This window comes from Trichosurus vulpecula, chromosome 2 (assembly GCF_011100635.1).
Source record: "Trichosurus vulpecula isolate mTriVul1 chromosome 2, mTriVul1.pri, whole genome shotgun sequence".
NCBI classification, from domain to species: Eukaryota; Metazoa; Chordata; class Mammalia; order Diprotodontia; family Phalangeridae; genus Trichosurus; species Trichosurus vulpecula.
The window spans coordinates 286,298,805-286,318,866 of record NC_050574.1 but is presented as its reverse complement, the minus strand read 5'-3'; positions in this window follow the sequence as shown (position 1 = coordinate 286,318,866).

Genomic DNA, 20,062 nt, shown 5'->3' with positions numbered 1-20,062 from the left:
GTATAGTCTTAGAGAATACAGGCTCACTTGTACTGAGGACAATGAAATGGGCTATTAGTGGATGTTCAGCAGTTATATTTTTTGTATTTCTTTGGCTTGAACTTATTGGTATTCTAATCAGTCAATCCAAGGCCAAACTTAGAAGAGATCTGAATTCTCAGTAGAATTTTATATTTATACTCTGTCAATTTGATGGATCTTTTGTCTTGTTGATACGAGAACTCCTCTATTGATGCCTCTCATCCATGTCTTTCCATAAATGTTTAAAAAAATCTGTTTCAAAATGTACTGGAAGTTTTCCTCTAGGTTTTTAATATCTTATGGATACTAATGCAACACTCAGATTGTTAGCCTGTAATCTCTTATTCTTACTACTTGACTGGTCTATTTCCATTTCTGGCCATGTATGTCCTTAATAATGTATTTTATGCCACTTCTTGCATAAAGTAATTATTGATAATGTACTGTATCCGTTTATATTCACTGTGTTAACTCTTACCATTTGGATCACTCACGGTTTTGGTTTGTTTCTGATTTTGGTGTTCTGTGAATCACCACCACCATTGTAAGGATTGTGGTATAGAAAAGTCGGGCTTTTGTGTAAGGAAGCAGTTTATTATCATTAAAGGTACTGTGCAATTTCCCAAATGAAATTTAACCCATCATCCTATTCAATTCTGGGTGAAGTTCATTATCTACCTTCCAAGTTTCCATGATATATCCTTTGAAGGATTAATTCCGTGGGATGTCAATTTAGCTGCATATAATAATCTGAATGATATCCAATTGATTTTTTTCTGCATGGATAACTAGGGCAATATCTTTTGGAGCACACTTGATCTCATGTGTTCTGAGGTTTGTTGCAGTCCACACAATGTCTTCTGCAAACAGGAGCATCTAGAGGATAGCCATAACAACAAACACCTACTATTTTTAAAGCACGATGATAGGAGCTGGACATACAGTGACAAACAAGCAAAAGTCCCTCCTTTCAACATTTACTGGGCATATTTTTGCCATTTGGACTCTCTCTAGGAAATCTTCCATGGCACTGGCCCATAATTTTGGCAAATAGATGGCTCTCTTTCCTTCTTCATTTGGTATTGGTAATCAGATGATCATAGAACAGCTATCTCTGTGGTTACATCTTTCAGGAGAACAGCTCCTTTCTTGACAAATCCCACCCCTCCCTCCCTCCTTTATACTATCAATAACAATAACTGACCAGCCACCAACAACAGGTAAGCAAGCCAGCCTAGTTGAAATAGCAATTCACTTTGAAAGTGGGAATGGAGGTGGCATGTGACAAGCAGGACAAACCAATCATTGCACTCAGATCCTGGTGAAAGCAGCCAAGGACCCTGAGCCCCCAAACCTCAAGAATTGCCTCACCCCAAAGTCACCTGCCCCTTTTGCCATAGTCTGGTGGAGTTACCTCTTGTTGTATCCCCAGCACTTAGCACAGAGCTTGGCACATAGTAGGTGGTTAACAAATATTTATTGATTTATTAATTGATTGACTGGAGACAAGGCAATTGTGACTAGGTAATTACCTCTGTAGGTACTGTAGCCTCATCTTGGCAACCACAGGTAATGAAGACCCAGAAAAAAAGTTTTCAACTTTTTCAAATGGTGCAACATCAGAAGTTGAGATGGTTTTATCAGTAGAAATTGCTTCAAAGAAGACGCATTGTCGATTACTTTGCTGTTGCATTCTAAGGACTATGGGATCTTTCCATCTAACTTGCAGCTGAAATATGCTATCCATGTTGTCTCCGATTATTAGAATATGAGTTCCTTGGGAGTATAGAGTATCTTACTTTTTTATTTGAATCCCCAGCATTTAGCAACATGTTTTGCACATAAGAAGCACTTAGTAAATGCTTTTTAATTCATTCGTTTAATAGATATATAGGAAAGAGAAACTTTGGTGAAATGGAACCTTTTAAGACTACATTTTTCTCTACATATAGTAGAGTCTTTTTGTAATCAGGAAGCTGTGAACAAAGCAAAACATTGTGTTCTCTACACTTCTCTGTTCTCTTTGTACTTTCCACCCATAGCTACTACTTCTGCTCTCTAGGGCTAAGTAGGTTAAGTCCACTTTTCATTTTCCATCATCAGCTCTGCTTAGTTTCCACTCCAGGAACATTGTGCCCCCACCCCGCAGGTTAAGCTTATTACTTGAAGTCTCCTCATCATATAGATTGACTCAACTTTTGATACTCATCATCTTTTCAGAACTCTCATTTGTCTCTCCCTTCCAACTGTAGGATTGGAGGAAGACCAATACATTTTTCCTAAAGCCTTCCTTTACAAAAGGATCATAATTTTCCAAGTAACTCTTCATCTTTCTTTTTCTTATTTATATTTCTAGTGCCTATCACAGTGCCTGGCATATAGTAGGTCATGATAGTCCTCCCTATCCCTTCTTACTTTCACTCAAGACTTATATTCTCCAGATCAACTAAACCTAATTTTCTCAACCAAGAGAATGTTGACTGTCCTCTTCTAAACAATTTCAAATTTATTAACATCATTTTAAAGATGTGCTACCCAGAACTGAACAAAGTAGTTTAGATGTGGTTCTACAAGGGCAAAGTATAGCAGGCTGGGCTTTCATTTCCTTAGTCCTGGCAGTGGGTTCATTGGGCCAGAGGATATATGTATAGTTGTGTAGTTCTTAATTCAAGTTTAGCTTTCCACAAAGACTGTAACTGTTAGCAGCTCTACCAGTAAAATATGAGTGTGCCTGTTTCTCCATAACATCCCCCCCGACATTGAATTCTGTAGTTTTAACCTATTTTTGCAAACTTAATAGGTATAAGGAGGTACCTCAAAGCTTTTAAATTCACATTCCCCTGTTCATTACAGAATTTGAACAATTCATTTCTGTTTCTGCTTTCCAGAATTGCCTGTTTATACCATTTGACTTTATGCTGTTATCCGTTTCTTATGGTGCACTAATATTCTGTTATATCCATATACCACATGGCTAGATAACATTTGCATTTAAATAATTTTCAATGCCTTAACACAAAAGGGTAATTTGGGAATTCTCAGCCTTGTGGCAGTGCCAGCAGTGAAGATGTTACGGAGCAGGGAGCCCTTTCCACATTTTTCAGATCATACCACATAGGCAGCCAATTACTCCACTTAGGCAAAAGGCCAGCCCCATTACCATTTCCTAAGTTTCCAAGAGAACAGAGGAAAGACATAGTTGACATTGGCAAGGGTCAGAGAGAAGGATATATGGTTGTAGCAAGTAGCTACTTGATTTAAAGAAAACTTGTCAGATGCCTTTATAGTCTAGTTCAGAGCTCTAGGTCCCTCTTCAGGTTATGCCTAGGTAGCTGCCATCATTCTTTTTGTCACCATAGCCTGCATGTGGTATAGAGCGGCTTCTTGGCAAAATTATGAAATAGGAGAAGAGATGAAGAAAGCACAGCATTTATGAGAAAGAACAGCTATCTGTCTGTAGTTACTAGAAACTGCCTTAGAAAAGCCAGCCAACTTCCTAGCTCTGGTTTCATATGGTAGCCTTCTCATATGAAATGTAGGTTTCCAAGTAGGCTGTATTAAAAGAAAGCGATAGCTCCTATTTTAAATCATGAAACCAACTTCCTTATATTTCTAATTACTGGTTGATTTGGGCCTTATAAATAAGTCTTCCCAGTGGGTGATCACTTCTGGCTCTAAATCTATGATCTTAAAATCTCCAACCATTCCATATGTTGTCCCACCTCTATGCTTTTGTTCCCACTATTCTTTTTGCCTGGAAATCCCTTCCTCCTCTTCACTTTTTTTGTATTTTTGTCTATACTCTAAAGTGTAATTCATGTCATCTTCTCCATGAAATCTTTTTTGATCCCCAACTTGGAATTAATAATGACCCTCTTGGACCTCATATAACGCTTTCTTTTACAACTCTATGGAGCACTTGTCGTGTGACATCTGTCTTTGTGCTTGATTTACCAACTTGAGTGTAAATGCTGGAGAGATAGGTAGTGCCTTATTTAACTTTTAAAATCTGCTCTCCTCCCCCACCCCCCTGCTTTTAGACTGTGCTATGCCCAGCGGGTTTGTTGACAAATTGACCTTCTTAAAGTGAAGCTCTGACCATGCCACCTGACAACTCAAGAAAATCTAGCAGCTCCCTGTTAACTCCATGATCAAATAAAGAATCTTATTTGTCTTTTTTTTAAAAAAAATTTTTGTCTTTTAAAGCCCTTCAAGGCCTTGCCTCTTCTTATCTTTCTAGTCTTCTTGCACTTGAATTCCCTCCACTTTGAGACCTAGCCATGATTGCCTTTCTTTGCTGTTCCTGACAAATTGCACTCTGTTTTATTCTGCAGTTTTGGAGTATCTGTCCTTTATGCTTGGAATGTATCCTCTCCTCAATTCCACCTTCTGGCTTACCTTAGGATTCACCTCAAATGCCACCTTCTACAAGAGGCCTTCTTGATTTCTCTTCTCTACATTGCTAGTGCCTTCCCCTCTGGGTTGCTTTCCATTTGGGTTATATTCCATCTCTTGTATGCACATAATTGTGTGCATATTATCTTCCTCATTACAGTTATCCCTCCCACATCATAGGAGTTAGGGGTGTGGTGCGCCACTGATCTGGAAAATCCTCATAAAATTTTTTGGCCCTCTCTTCATATGAGAGAAGTCTGAATTTTTTCTTTTCATTTTATGGAGTGCTTACAGTACCCTATCGTAAAATTTGCATTAAGTATTTGGTCATAGGCTCTGTGTTGTCTGCTGGCTTTTGAATGTTGTCTGTGGCTTCTGCAAAGCTCCTTCAAAATTCCCATTCAATTTCTTGTGCTGATTCATCATATATCGAAAGGGCAATGGGGAAAGTCATGCTGTGGAAGGGATAATCGTATAATGTGAGCTCCTTTGGGGCAAGGACCATGTTTGATTTTTTTTCCCTTTCTTTTGTATACAAAGATGCTTTAAGCACAGGGCCTGGCATATAGTAAATCTTTATAAATGTTGACTGACTGGTGCATAGAATATGGCTGATCACACTGAGATCTATTCTGCATGCCTTTCTGTACTGGATTAGTCTGCAGAAATTCCTTTAGTTACCGGCCAATCCCTTTGTTAGTTTTCAGGTCAGGTTGTTACTTGTGGCTTTGCTTTTTTTTTTCCTCTGTGACCTATTAAACATTTTATCCTTTACAACTTTACTGTGGAAAGAAGTGGGGAGAGAAGGAAGGAAGAGAACAATGAAGAAAGAAAGGAAGGGAAGAAGGAACTAAGCATTCATTAAGCACATACTATGTGCTGGGTGCTGTGTTAAACACTTTACAAATATTATCTCATTTGATCCTCCATCAAGCCTGTGAGGTAGGCATCACTATTATCCCAATTTTGCAGTTGAGGGAACTGAGACAAATAGAAGTTATGTTAATTGCCCAGGGCCAAATTAAGTGACTTACCCAAGGCTAGTAAGTGCGAGAGATCTGATCTTTTTGACTTCAGGCACAGTACTCTGTCCATTTCATCACCTAGTTGGTAGCATGATGTAGTATAAACAGCAGTGGACTTGGAGTTAGATAATCTGGATTCAAGTCCTGGTGCTGTCCTTTATTAGCTGATCCACATTGGGCGAGTTACTTTACCTCTCACACTCAGTTTCCTCAATAGAAAATGAAGATGATACTATTTACAACTCCTGAGCTCATAGGGTTGCTGGGAAGAAAGTGTTTAGTAAACTGCTGGCTTAAAGTCAACTGTTATGAATGACTTTTTAGCATGTCTATCCTTCGGCAGATCACTTGATTTCATTGATGAGGGTGCAGCTTGGGCCTAGAGTCAGGTAGACCAGAATTCAAACCCTCCTTTACACTAGCTGTGTGAACTTGGACAACTCATTTAATCACTCTCAGCTTTTGTTTCTTTATCTGTAAAAATGAAGCTAATATCACCTGGGTGGTTGTGTGGATCAGTAAGATAACATATATAAAGTACTTCACAAACCTTAAATATTCATATAAATGATAAGTTTTTTTTTAAAAGATTTATTTATTTATTTTTAGTTTTCAACATTCATCATTCATTTGCCCAAGATTTTGAGTTACAAATTTTCTCCCCATCTCTCCCCTCCCCCGCCCCAAGATGGCATGTATTCTGATTGTCCCCTTCTGCAGTCTGCCCTCCCTTCTGTCACCCCACTCCCACACCCCCATCCCCTTTCCCATTACTTTCTTGTAGGGCAAGATAAATTTCTATACCCCATTGCCTGTATATCTTATTTCTCAGTTGCATGTAAAAAACAATTTTTAACATTTGTTTTTAAAACTTTTGAGTTCCAGATTCTCTCCCTTCTTCCCTCCCCACTCCTTAAGAAGGCAAGCAATTCAATATAGGTTATACATGTATCACCATGCAAAGTACTTCCAAAATAGTCATGTTGTGAAAAACAGACTATATTTCCCTCCATCCTATCCCGCCCTCCATTTATTCAATTTTCTCCTTTGACCCTGTCCCTTTTCAAAAGTGTTTGCTTCTGACTACCCCCTCCCACAATCTGTTCTCCCATTTCTATCATTCCCTCCCACTTATCCCCTTCCCCCTACTTTCTTGTAGGGTAAGATACCCAATTGAGTGTGTACGTTATTCCCTTCTTAAGCCAAATCCATTGAGACTAAGGTTCACTCATTCCCTTTCACCTCTCCCCACTTCCCATCCATTATAACAGCTTTTCTTGCCTATTTTATGTGAGATAATTTACTTTATTTTATATCTCCCTTTTTCATTCTCCCAATATATTCTTCTCTCACCCCTTAATTTTATTTTTTAGATATCATCACTTTCATATTCAAGTCACCCTGTGCTCTCTATGTATATGTATATGTATATTCCCTTCAATTGCCCTAATACTGAGAAAGGTCTCATGAGTTACAAATATCATCTTTCCATGTAGGAATGTAAACAGTTCAACTTTAATAAGTCCTTTATGATTTCTCTTTCCTGTTTTCCTTTTCATGCTTGTCTTGTTCCTTGTATTTAATAGTCAGTTTTTCTATTCAGCTCTGGTCTTTTCATCAAGAATGCTTCCAAGTCCTCTATTTTATTGAAAGTAAATTTCCCCCCCTGAAGTATTATACTCACTTTTGCTGGGTAGGATCTGGGTGGCAGTCCTGGGTGGTGGTCCTGGGGTGAGGAGCGCTAGTGTGGCAGAGTTTGTAGAGGCTGTGGAGAGGGAGTCCTCCCTAGCAGTTCCAAGGCAGAAAAGAGTGCTTGTGGTCACTCATAGACCAAAGCACAGGCTTATAGAGGAGTAAACACCTCTCCTTGGATCATACCACTGTAGAAGAACTAAAAGAACTAAAAATTTACAGGGGCCTACAAGTAGCTCAGAAAACAGCAGCACAAAAAACCCTGAAGCTTGTGACAGAGCACTCTCCACTCTGGAAGCAGTCATACCTTGACAAAGAGCTCAAAAGTCAAGTAATTGGCTGGGAAAATGAGCAGGGCAAAGCAAGAGAATTCTGCCTCAGTGCCAGCAAAGAGGTCCCTGCACTCCCACTCTGCTCAGGTGCTTGATTCCCCCCACTGTGTGGGCCTGGTGCTCTGGAAGAAGCTGCTGCTACTGTAGCCACCTCGAAAGGCCCAAGGCTGGGGCCAGACTGTGCCCTTCTCTCACCCAGGTCCCACAGAGTTTTCCCACTGACCTGATAAGTTGTCTTTCGTGTTTGTGGGTTGCGAAATCTGGAAACCACCACAGCTCAGTGATTCAGTGCCCTGAGGCCTCCTCTACCCAGTTTGCTCTGGCCTGGTCTGTGCCAGCATGGCCCATACTAGCCTGTGCTCTGTTCCCAAAATGGTGCATTGACCCTTCCCAGTGACCATCCAGGCCATCTTGGACTGGAGACTTGTTTCACTCTGTCATTTCATGGGTTCTATAGCTTCAGAATTCGTTTAGTGTCATTTTTTACAGGTGTTTGGAAGGATTTGGGGGAGAGCTCAAGCAAAGCCCTGCTTTTACTCTGCCATCTTGGCTCTGCCCCAATAGTTATATTTTTCATGTGGCATCTAGGTGGTACAGTGGATAGAGTGATGGTCCTGAAGTAAGGAAGACCTGAATTCAAATCCAGCATCAGACATTTATTAGCTGTGTGACCCTGAGCAATTCAGTTAACCCTATTTGACTCAGTTTCTTCATATATAAAATGAGCTGGAGAAGGAAATAGCAAACCATTCTTGTATCTTTGCCAAGAAAATACCAAAAAAGGTCACAAAGAGTTGGACACAACTGAACAAAACAATCTGAATGACTAAACAACAAAATTATTTTCCTTAGTCACTCCTTTGGTTCTGATTGCAATTTGTCCACACTTTCCTATCTTGTGCTATCCTTTTCCATGTTCCCCCATAGATCCATTGTAAAGGAGGATTAATTTAATATCTTGGAAACCTCCTTAGAGTCAGGGATTCTTAACCTGGAGTCTTGAGGATATTTTAAATATCCTGATAACTATTTAAGTATAATTGATTTCCATTGTGATCCTATGCATTGAAAAATGTTATTTGAGAACAGTCTTCACCAGGATGCCAAAGAGATCCATGACACAAAAATATCAAGAACGCTTGATCTAAGTAATTTTATATTTCGTGGGTTCAAGTACAGAATTTGAACTGTCCATCTTTTCAGCAAGGGCAGCAAGTTTTTCAGGAGGGATATTTACAAATATATGTTCCAAGGGATTTCTACTCTCTCATTTGCTCTTGCCATTGTTCTAACTACATGACTGGCCTTCCCTTTTCCCTTCCTCTTCCCTTCTCCTTCCCTTTTCTTTTTCTAGACTGAGACTCCCTAACTGAGCCAGGCTAGAAGTGCAGAGTTGGCCACTTACAGTCCTGATACACTCTGATCAACAAGTGGAGCTTTGATCATTTTGTTTCCAACATAGGTCAGCTCACTCCTCTTTAGGCAATCTGGTTGCCACCTGCTCCTGGGGACACTCAATCTGCTTAGCCCACTGTGGTTCAGAACTGATGAACTCATGAGAGTTTCCAGCCTCAGCCTCCTAAAAGTAGGGATTACAGGCACAAGCCACCATGGCTGGCCAAGCATGTGATTCTTGAAGGATATTGCTTATGTTACCTCTTGCATGTAGATCATCATTGGAGATATGTTGTAGCATATTTATACCTGCCATGCCAATGGGATCATAATCTGTGACTTTGATTCTTCATAGATTATTATATTCTAAGATTTATCACCCTATGGCATCACTGGGTGAACACTGATACTAAAAAAGTGTTTCTTTTTAGAAAGTAACTTGGGGTCATTAAAAGTGTCATGTAGTTTCTTAGAAGCAGTACAGAAAGTTCTCTTCCTCCAATTTCTATCTACTCTATTGTGACCATACAACACAAAATAACAACCCTGTTTGGTTTATTCAGTGAAGTAGAAAATATATTGTATTTGGTCACCAGAAGACCTATATTCAATCCCAGATCTACTATGTATTACCTGTAGGATGTTGGGCAAGCATTTCTCTGGGACTGGTTTCCCTTCTTGCTCTTATTATCATCTTATAAATTCATTAGAAGAGTCTGTCAAATTCTGCAAAAAACATCTATCGGTTCAGTTAAAACAATTGAACTAGTGGCCCTCAGTTAAAGCCATCCATGATATGCTTAGGAATAGATATAAAGAGTACTTGCAGGAGAATTTTGGCTTATATTTGACACCCCCCCCCCAAAAAAAAATGTCCTAAAGTCACCTTTTATACAGCTTTTTAGTTTATTTCTAGCCATTGGGCAAGAAATGTCTTTGCTTTCTTTTTATCTGCTACTCACAACATTATGATATTTTTTACTCTGAACTACTTTCAGGTGATGCATATGGCCACCTTGGGATACTTGTCAATTTTTACTCGGATGCAGTTTAAACACACAGCTCAAGATTCCACTTCAGAGAGTATTACCAGCTTTGCAAGGAAAAAAAAAACAGCTCTCTGCTGCCATCTGCTGTGCTTACTGGAGTAGATGCTGCTAGATGGATTTTCCTTTTCCAGCCATCATCGCATAAATAGAGGCTTGCTAAACAAGAAATCATATAAAAGACCTTTATTACTGGAAGGGGGATGGTAGAATAGGATACTTCAAAGGCGGATACAAATAAGTAGGCTGCAAAAAGATAATGAAGTATAGTCTATATTGAAATTAAAACAACAAAAACACCATCCAACACCATTTGATGCAATCAGCTAGAAGCCTTGGACTAAAGTCAAAATCTACTGTAGTCTTGAATCAAATGAAAATTGAGCATTATCTCCAGGAGCTGTGCAATTTTCTTCTTGTATGACACTTCTAGTTGAAACAGATTGATAAATAAGGATGGCATCAGAGAGAAATTCTCTATTCTGTAAACAAAGATCAGAGTGAAAGGAAATCATTGAAATAAAATGACATTTGTAATGCCCAGGGAATTGCTTTAAATTTATTGAACTTGGCATGAGCCATGGATCTCTGGCCTTCCATTTTATCTCTTGAAGAGACATTCCCCAAAGAACAAGGACATCACATAAGGCAATTTAAGGAAAAAGGAAACTTTGAATTTTTAGGAAAAAGTTTGGTTAACCAGTATCTAAGAATAGAACTAACTTCCAGAGAAAGCAACAAATCACAGAAAATAAGCTAACTCTCTCACAAAGAACTTTCAGAATATGTTCTAGGTTTAATATCCTTTTAGTCTAGGTCTCCTATAGTTACTTTACTTTACATTGATAAATGATTCTGGGATACCGTCAGGGATAATCACTCCTTATATTTCATGAAGATTGAGGCTCCGAGATGCTGAAATGACCATGCTCAAGGTAGTGTTGGAATAGGTGTAAGTGGGATGAGTTCTTCTGATTCCAAGGCAAGTGTATTCTTTAATTTCATTAAAAAATAATCAAATTATATTCAGTATATCCAACAAATTCCCAGGTCCTTAACACATTGACTTATGTCCTATTTACTAATGGAATAATAAAGTGGACCCATACAGTTTAGAAAGTTTCCACAACAAAGTTTGAAACAAGATAGATTTTGGGGTTAATGCCAAGTTACTGAGAAAATCCAATTAGTCAGGACAGCCTGTTCCCTGAACATTCCAGTTAATCAGGATTTTGTTACAATTGGACAATGATTATTTAGCGCTATAAAAGGAAAGGGTCTCTCTCTCACAATTACTGACAAAGCAGCAGCCTGACTGCTGCTGTCCCTGAAGAAGCTCAGCTTTGCATCTTCCCTTTTTTTGTGATACATCTCCTCTCCAGATTCCATTTGTCTGTGATGAGAATTTCTACCATTTGCAAAAGAGGTGCCATTCTCGGAGGGTTGCAGCATTTCTCCATAACCCCACTGTGACCTGAAACACACACACACACACACACACACACACACACACACACACACATACATATACACACACTGCCTCAAGTTAAAAACCAATGTATTTAGCTGTCATGTTTGCCTTATTAGAGTCATGAGCATAAGCTCCCAAAGGGCTATCAGTCCTGAAAACATTAAAGTCTGGTTAGTAAGGGCAATGCACTTCTCAGCTGAGAATATTTTTGGATATCTATGCAGGAGTTCATGATTCTGGTAAAGCTACCTGTCACTTTTAATTCAGTTTCTTGCTGAAATTCCTTTAGAGAATTGAATTCACAATTATTATTACAAAGATATGTTTACTTTTGCCTTTGAAAAAGTAGACCTCATGGATGACAAGACAGAAACTTAAAAAAATAAAAACACCTATCTTCAACAGCCCATCCCTCTAGCAACCTCTTTGCCCTTTCTCTTTTCAAGTGTCACAGAAGTTCTGCTTTGGTTCAGGAGGATGGAAAATGATGGATTAAGAAATGGTTTTATGACTGGACCCAGTGAGTAAGATGAATGGACTGATATCATTCTGGAGAAGGATCTTTAGTGTATAGTCCCAGGCACCTATCTTTGATTACAAGTTTTTAACCAATGTCCTGGATGAAGGCATAGATGAAATGTTCATCAGATTCCAGCAGCTGAGAAGCCAACATTTTTCAGTTGTTTTTCAGTTGTGTACAACTTTTCATGACCCCATTTGGGGTTTTCTGGGCAAAGATACTGGAATGGTTTGCCATTTCCTTCTCTAGCTCATTTTACAGATTGAGGAACTGAGGCAAGCAATGATTTGCCCAGAGTCACAAAACTAGCAAGTGTTTGAGGCTGGATTTGAACTTGTGTCTTCCCGACTACAGGCCCAATTCTTTATCCACTGTGCCACCTAGCTGCCCTAGCTAATGCTCTATGAGCAAAGCAGAATTGAAACAGCTCAAAGGAAATGCAGTATGCACAAGTTTGGAGTATGTTCACATGGACTATTTGTGCCCAACCTGTGGCAGAGCCTTCTGAGCTCGTATTGGCCTGATCAGCCACAGTTGGACCCATTGAATCTTGACTCAAGCACAGTGATGTCATTTTGGTCCTCTTTGAGAACAAAGGACAGTAACCAACCAACCAACCAACCAATCAGATGACAACATCAGAGTCAAAAAAAACACCTCTGTAGATTGATGGATTCAATACAACAAAATGACATCTAATAGGATAAATATAAGTCCTATACTTGGATTAAAAGTATCAATTAGAAGATGAGGAATTATAGTTGGACAACAATTACAATTAAAATCGCGTAAGGTTTCTAGTGGGTTAGTGAACTGCAAATTCAACATGAGAAAATGGTGTGAAACAAGAGACCGAAATACTAATGAGATCTTAAGGTACATTAAAAGAGAAGCTTTGCGTTCAGAATTAGGGAGCTGATAGGCTTGGTACACTATAGCGCCCTGGTCAGACTAGAGCCAGTGTACTCTTTCTTGGCACCACCTTTTAGGAAGGACGTTGACAAGAGAGAGTCTGTATGCAGGAAGGTGACTAGGACGATTAAAGGAGAGCAGAGAAGACTTGGGTATATAGGATGGGTGTGTGTGTGTGTGTGTGGCATGGACGGACAGGAGTGCCTTGATAGCTATCTTTAACCATTGGAAGATGAAACCTTGAATTAAAGCCTGAGGTATTATGTGTGCTGCTGCTTAGGTGTAATTCTGGATTGATGGAGAGAATGATGACTCATGCCTACATGAGGCACAAAGTTGGTGCTAGAGCTTTGGAGACGAGGGGCATTCTTTTCATTCCTTCTGTGAGAAGAAACACAATTGATTTCAGGATATCTTCAGAGAGAGGGAGGGAGGAAGGGAGAGGGAGAGAGAGAGAAAGAGAAAGAGAGAGAGAGAAAGAGAGAGAGAGAGAGAGAGAGAGAGAGAGAGAGAGAGAGAGAGAGAGAGAGAGAGAGAGAGAGAGAGAGAGAGAGGACCTGGGGGAATTTCCCTGTGGGTGAGATCAAGACCTTTTTCTTGCTTGAGTTGAAATATCTCCTCACCCTCATGTGTTTTCTGGTATAATCTAATCTGTATAATGTGACCAATTTGTTGCTCTCTATTTGGATAAAATGAATTTACTTGCTTCATTACTTGTGATTATTTTTTTCTATAACTAGCATTTGGCAGAAAGGAATTGAATATGAATTTATTAACTTTGAGTTATTCCTTCCTCTTTCAGGGAAAGTGGCCAGGAAAGTGACTTGAACCAAACCAAACCAAATCAAACCAAACCAAACCAAAACATTGTCCTAGACTAACAATACTTGGGGATAGATACAATTCTAGTCTAATACACCTTTCTCTTTCTCAGAGGAAAACAGAGATACAAAAGTCATGACTCATTGTGGTGAGAATCATGTTCAGTGTGGTGCAGTAGAATGAATCCTGGCCCTGGAGTTTGAAAACCTGGACTTGAACATTATTTTCTTTCATATGTATGTATGGCTTGATCAAATAATCTTGAAGACCCCTTCCACTTCCAAATTTCATAGTTTTCTAAATGATCCCAGAATGTATTTTATGCTTCCACTGCTACCCATCCCCCAAATACATTTTTGCTTAGGTGAGAAAAATTTCCTATACATTTCTATCTTTACTTCAGGTCCATCATGCTTTGCATGTACAAATATTCATGTTACAAAGTGATATGGAGAACTGAGACAGTTATAGGAAAACTGAGAAAATCAGGCATCCCTAAACACACAAAGTTGCCAAGTACAAGGATTATGAATGAAGTTCTGTAAAAATATAATATGTATATATTCATGTATATTTGTAGCATATATACGAAAGTATATGTATATACATATACTATATATGCATATATGTATGTGCATGTATACACACACAAACATATATATATATATATATATATATATATATATATATACACACATAGGGGGTACAGCATAGCCTTAAATCAAAGGAATCAAGGGTCAAAAAGTTAGGGAGAGAATAAGAAACACAAATCTAGGAAGGGCTGTATCCTTTGCTGGAGATAATAAGAATCTACACATAACAGGGGAAAATGTCTTGCTGCAAGTCCTCAGAGATCAGCTATTCTAAAATATAGCTTATGCAAGACAAACTAATCATGGAAATTTTAACAGTTCTGAGGCAGGTTATTTCTCAGTGAAAAATGCAAACAGAAGAGAGGTGATCTGCATGGTGTTTAGAAAATGAGAACTAGGGAGTAACAATTTATATTTCTCCAACTTGTCCAGTTGAGAGGATGCCCTAATCTTTAAATGATTGGTCCTAGTTCTTCAGAGCAACAATAACAATTTATGTTTTTATAGCACTGTAAGATTCACAAGGCATTTTTTCTATCACAATAGATCTGAGAAATAGTGGAAATACTATTTCCATGAGAAAATGGAAGTTCAGAGAAATTAAGTTACTTGTCCATTTTCACAAGAAGTAAATGTCTGAGGCAGAATTTTCCTGATTCTAAGAATAGTCCTTTTTCTACTATGCCACATTATCTTTTGGTATCTTTAGAGTGAAGAAGGGGACAGTGGTATTTCATCAGACTAATTGAAGCTTAAAGAAATATACATTTAGAAGATTCAACTTGTTTTGTTCTAATTCTGTGTTCCCTCATGAACCTTCTGTTCCATAAGTTGGTCCCCTGAGTCCTTGATGTGACTTGTCAAGAAGAGGGGTACCTCTGTTGGTCAGTCTCAACTGTAGGGTATGTGTATAGCTTTGTAAATGAATAAACTGGTATTCTGGCTTATCAAAACCTTAAGAATTTGGTTAGTGTATATAAATCACACCAAATTTGTTAATTCCTGACTGAACTGAAAAAAAAAATGAATTTGGGAACCTGAGAACCTAGGGAACAGATAATCGACTCTCCTAAGACACAACTATGTCATTATCCCTGACCTGAAGCAGATCACTGGCTGTACCCTTTTCTTGACTGCACTTTTGTCATATGAATTATTTGAGGAAAGGTGTTATGATTAGGATCATGGACTTTTAGATATAGGAAGTTTTAAAATAAGGAAAATTAAGATCTGAAAAATAAAAGCAACAGGTAAGCAGTGTCATTAATTACTGTCTGAATACTACCTGTTTACAACGAAGCTTAATCTTAAGGATTATATAGATAGGCAGTGCTCAGGGGTTAGGTCAGATAGAAACCTCACTTTTACAAAGGATATGGACCTTAAAGTTACAGTACAGGGAACTGGATCTGACAACATTTTAAAATGTCACAACTGAACAATTGCAACAAGTTAAGGAATTAAAAAAACATTAAGACCTTCCAGGATGGGAGCAATGATTAACAGTGGCATGTATACTAATGACTAGTATAAGGAGATAGCATGATGTTTTTACTAGTCAAAATATGTTGCCCAAACTAGGCTATTGTTTTTCCCCCTTGTTACTGATAGATATTTATAATAATAATAATAATAATAATAATAATAATAATAGCTAGCATTGTTATATTCATTTAAAGCTTACAAAGTGTTTCACATAAATACATACACACATATTTGTATATATGTGTGTATACATATACACATACACACATTTATATACATATATACATATACACATGTATACATCTATACCTATACCTATACATAATAGATACATATAGACACACATATATACATACACACTCAAGGTCATGCAGCTATTAAGTCTGAGGCAATATTCAAACTCAAATCTCCCTAACTCCAGGCAGCTCGGTTGGACAGTGGATAGAGTACCAGGCTTAGAATCAGGAAGATTCATCTTCATGAGTTCAAATTTCTCCTCAGTTAGAAGCTACGTGATGCTGGACAAGTCACTTAACCCTGTTTTGCCTCAGTTTCATTATCTGTAAAATGAAATGGAGAAAGAAATGGCAAGCCTCTCCATGATCTTTGCCAAGAAAATCCCAAATGGGGTCACAAAGAATCAGATATGACTGAACAACAACAACCATAAACTTCTTACCTCCAAGTCACTAGCCACTGCGCAATGCTATTGCCTCATAATAATGAAAAAAAAATGTAGGCCAAGAGAGTGCAGCAAAAAGACCTTGCCTCTTTAGTTTAGCTATTGTTCTGGCTCAAATTCATTTGTAGGCCAAACCAGGGAGCATTATGGGAGTGAAGTGTGCAGCCATAGCGCCACAGCTAAAGACCTGGGAGCCTGCCCTTATCAGGGAGTAGCTTCCTAGCCATTTCTAGTGGATAGGAGCTATGATGGCCAGTAGGTGGCCCTGAAGAGATACATCCCAGAAGCTAATAGCAGAGAGAAGTTTATTGACCGCAAACCTAGTGAGGATATTCAATTACAAATGGAGTTGCCACCTGAAGAGACCAGTGGTCCCAACAGCATTTTCTTAAGAAGAAAATAAGGTACATCTTAACTTAATAGTTTAAAGTAAAAACAAAAAAAGAAAAGCACAAAATATGATCTGGGCTTCAGTGTTTTACATACTATAAATTCCTTATGAATAAAAGCAATTCTGTTTTAAAACTTTTCAGCATGATTAGCATGCGAGCTATTTTAATGAAAGGGAACTTATGTTCTGTACTGGGAAGTAGAGTTGTAAAGTCCTTACTTCACTGGTTTTAACTTTTTCCTCTGCCATTAACTTTAAAAGGAATGAGTGTTACTTTCCATGGACCAGTAGAAAAATTTAGAAAGCTGTTACTGCTTTATTAATCAACCCCATAAAGCTTTATCCAATATCTAGGTACCAATTTCTACATTTTATTGTATTTTTAAAATAAAATTTTCCTACGTGATCCCTACTCTTTCTCATCTAAACTTTTTCTGCATTCTACCCAAAGCTATTTTTCTCTTTTTTTCTTTTTTTAGAATACAGAACTTTTTGCTTTAATTCTGTAAAGCAATTTACTTGTTTAGGCAACAAAAAGTACAAATTTTAAAAACTGCTGAAATTGTACAGAAACACCTTTAGATAAATTAGCACGCTAAATTTTATTTCTCTTAACATTTTCTCCCAGCTATTTCAAATCACTTGAATGTTTGTTGTTAAAAGAATTTTTAGATCCCTTGTAAGTACCCATAGTTGAAGCTAAGAGGCCTGGAGAAAGTATATAGAATGATGCAAATATATCATTACTACTGAAAAAAGTATCATACAGTGGGATCATAAATCTAGAATCAGTCAATAATAATTTATTAAGTGCCTACTATGTTCTAGGTACTGTGCTAAGCTCTGAAGATACAAAGAAAGGTCAATTTCTGCCCACAAGAAGCTCACAGTCTAATGGGGAGATAAGAAGTAAACAAATATGGGCAAACAAGCTATACACAGGATAAATTAGATCACCAACAGGGAAGGTACTAGAAATAAAAAAAGGATCTGGAAAGACTTCCTTTTGAAGGTGTGATTTTACCTGGGACTTGTAGGAAGTCAAGGAAACCAGGAGGTGAAGATGAAGAGGAAGAGCATTGCACCCATGAGAGATAGACAGGGAAAATGCGTGGACTAGGGAGATGGAGTGTCTTGTTCAAGAGGCCAGTGTCACTGGATCAAAGAGTATGTAGGGAGAGGGTGTAAGATGTAAGAGGACTGGAAAAGTTGGGGTGGTGGTGGTTATGAAAGGCTTTGAATGCCAAGCAATTTTGTATCTGATCCTGGAGGTGATAGGAATGCACAATAGTTTACTGAGTAGGAAGTCACATGGTCACACATATGCTTTAGAGAAATCAATGTGACAGCTTAGTGGACAATGGAGTGAGGAGAGACAATGCAGGGAGATCAACCAGAAGATGATAGAAATAGTTCAGGTCCAAGGCGATGAAGTCCTATACCTGAGTGGTAGTAGTATCAGAGGATAGAAGTGAGCATACAGTTGCTGGTGTGAAATAAAGAGTCCTTAACAATAGATTGAATATAGGGGTGGTGAAAGCTAGTGCAGATCAGAGTACCTTAGTTGCGAACCTGATGGGAAGGTGATGGTGCCTTCAACAGGGAAATTTTGAAGAGGGGAGGGCTGTGAGGGAAAGAGTTCAGTTTTGGCCATGCTGAGTTTACAATGTCTACAGGATATCCAGTTTGCAGTATCTAATATATAGTTGGAGATATGAGATTGGATGTTAACATGGAAATGAGGGCTGGATAAATAGATTTGAGAATCATCAGAATAGAGATGACAAATGAATCTAAGGGAGCCAATGAGATCACCAAGTGAAACATGGAAGGAATCTCAAAGCTTATCTAGTCTAATCCTATCTCCCTTCCCTATTTCATTGGTGAGGAAACCTTGGCCCAATATTTAAGTGCATTATGAGTCAACAATGCCATTTGTGTAACTAAAAATATCCTCCCCTTTTGTTTATTATTATAATAATTAAAATTACAAGGCAGCTAGGTGGTGCAATTGATAGAGTTCCAAACTTGGAGTCAGGGGAAGCTGAGTTCAAATCTGACCTCAGACATTTAATAAATGTACAATGCTGGGCAAGTCACTTAACTCTGTTTGCCTCAGTTTCCTTATTTGTAAAAAAGGTGGGGAAGAAAATGGCAAACTGTTCTAGTATCTTTGTGAAGAAAAGCCTAAATGGGGTCATAGAGAATTGGACATGAAAAACAATGACTAACTACTACAATGCTTTCAACATAAATATTTAAAATAACTCCAGTTTTTTTTTCAGGTCCTTAACAAAAAGGCAAATAGATCTTATTAATAATAAAAAAAAGGATGGGGGCAGAGCCAAGATGGCAGCTGGAAAGCAGGGACTTGCTTAAGCTCTCCCCCAAATCCCTCCAAACACCTGTAAAAATGGCTCTGAACAAATTCTAGAGCTGTGGAATCCATGAAATATCGGAGGGAAGCAGGTCTCCAGCCCAGGACAGCACAGATGGTCACTGGAAACGGTCTATCACACAGTGCTGGGAGTGGAGTACAGCCCACTGTGGGCTGTACCAGGACCAACCAGGCAGGGCAGGCCTGAGGGTCATGAGTCATTGAGCTGTGGCAGTTACCAGACTTCTCAACCCACAAATGCCAAAGACCATAGAGCAAGTTAGTGGTAAAACTGCTGGATTAGGGTGAGAGCAGTCTGGTCTCAGCCCTGGGGGTGGTGGAGGTGGTGCAGGGGTGGCAGTGGCAGCATCATGAAGCTCCTGTGGCTGCTTCCAGAGCTCCAGCTGTGGCTGCTTCTGGAATCCCTGGCTCACAAGGTGGGAGGAATCAAGCTGTGAGTTGGAGTGGGAGTTCAAGGAACACTTTGTTGACACAGAGGGAGGTTCTCTTGCTTTATCCTGCTTAGACCTGCGTAGTGGTCCTGCTTGGTGGTTCTTGGGGGAGGAGGAGCACTGCTGTGGCAGAGCTCATAGTGACAGGGGAGTAAAAGTAGCTCTGAAAACAGTAGCACAGCCCCTAAAGCTTGGAACAAAGCACTCTCTACAAGCAGTCATACCCTGACCAAAAGCTCAAAGGTCAATTAGCTGGCTGGGAATAGGAACAGGCAGTGAAAAAGGTCACAGATGATAGAATCTTTTTTGGTGACAAAGAAGATCAAAACATACAGCAAGAAGAAGTCAACAAAGTCAAAGAGCCTACATCAAAAGCCTCCAAGAAAAATATGAACTGGTCTCAGGCCATGGAAGAGTTCAAAATGGATTTGGAAAAGCAAGTAAGAGAAGT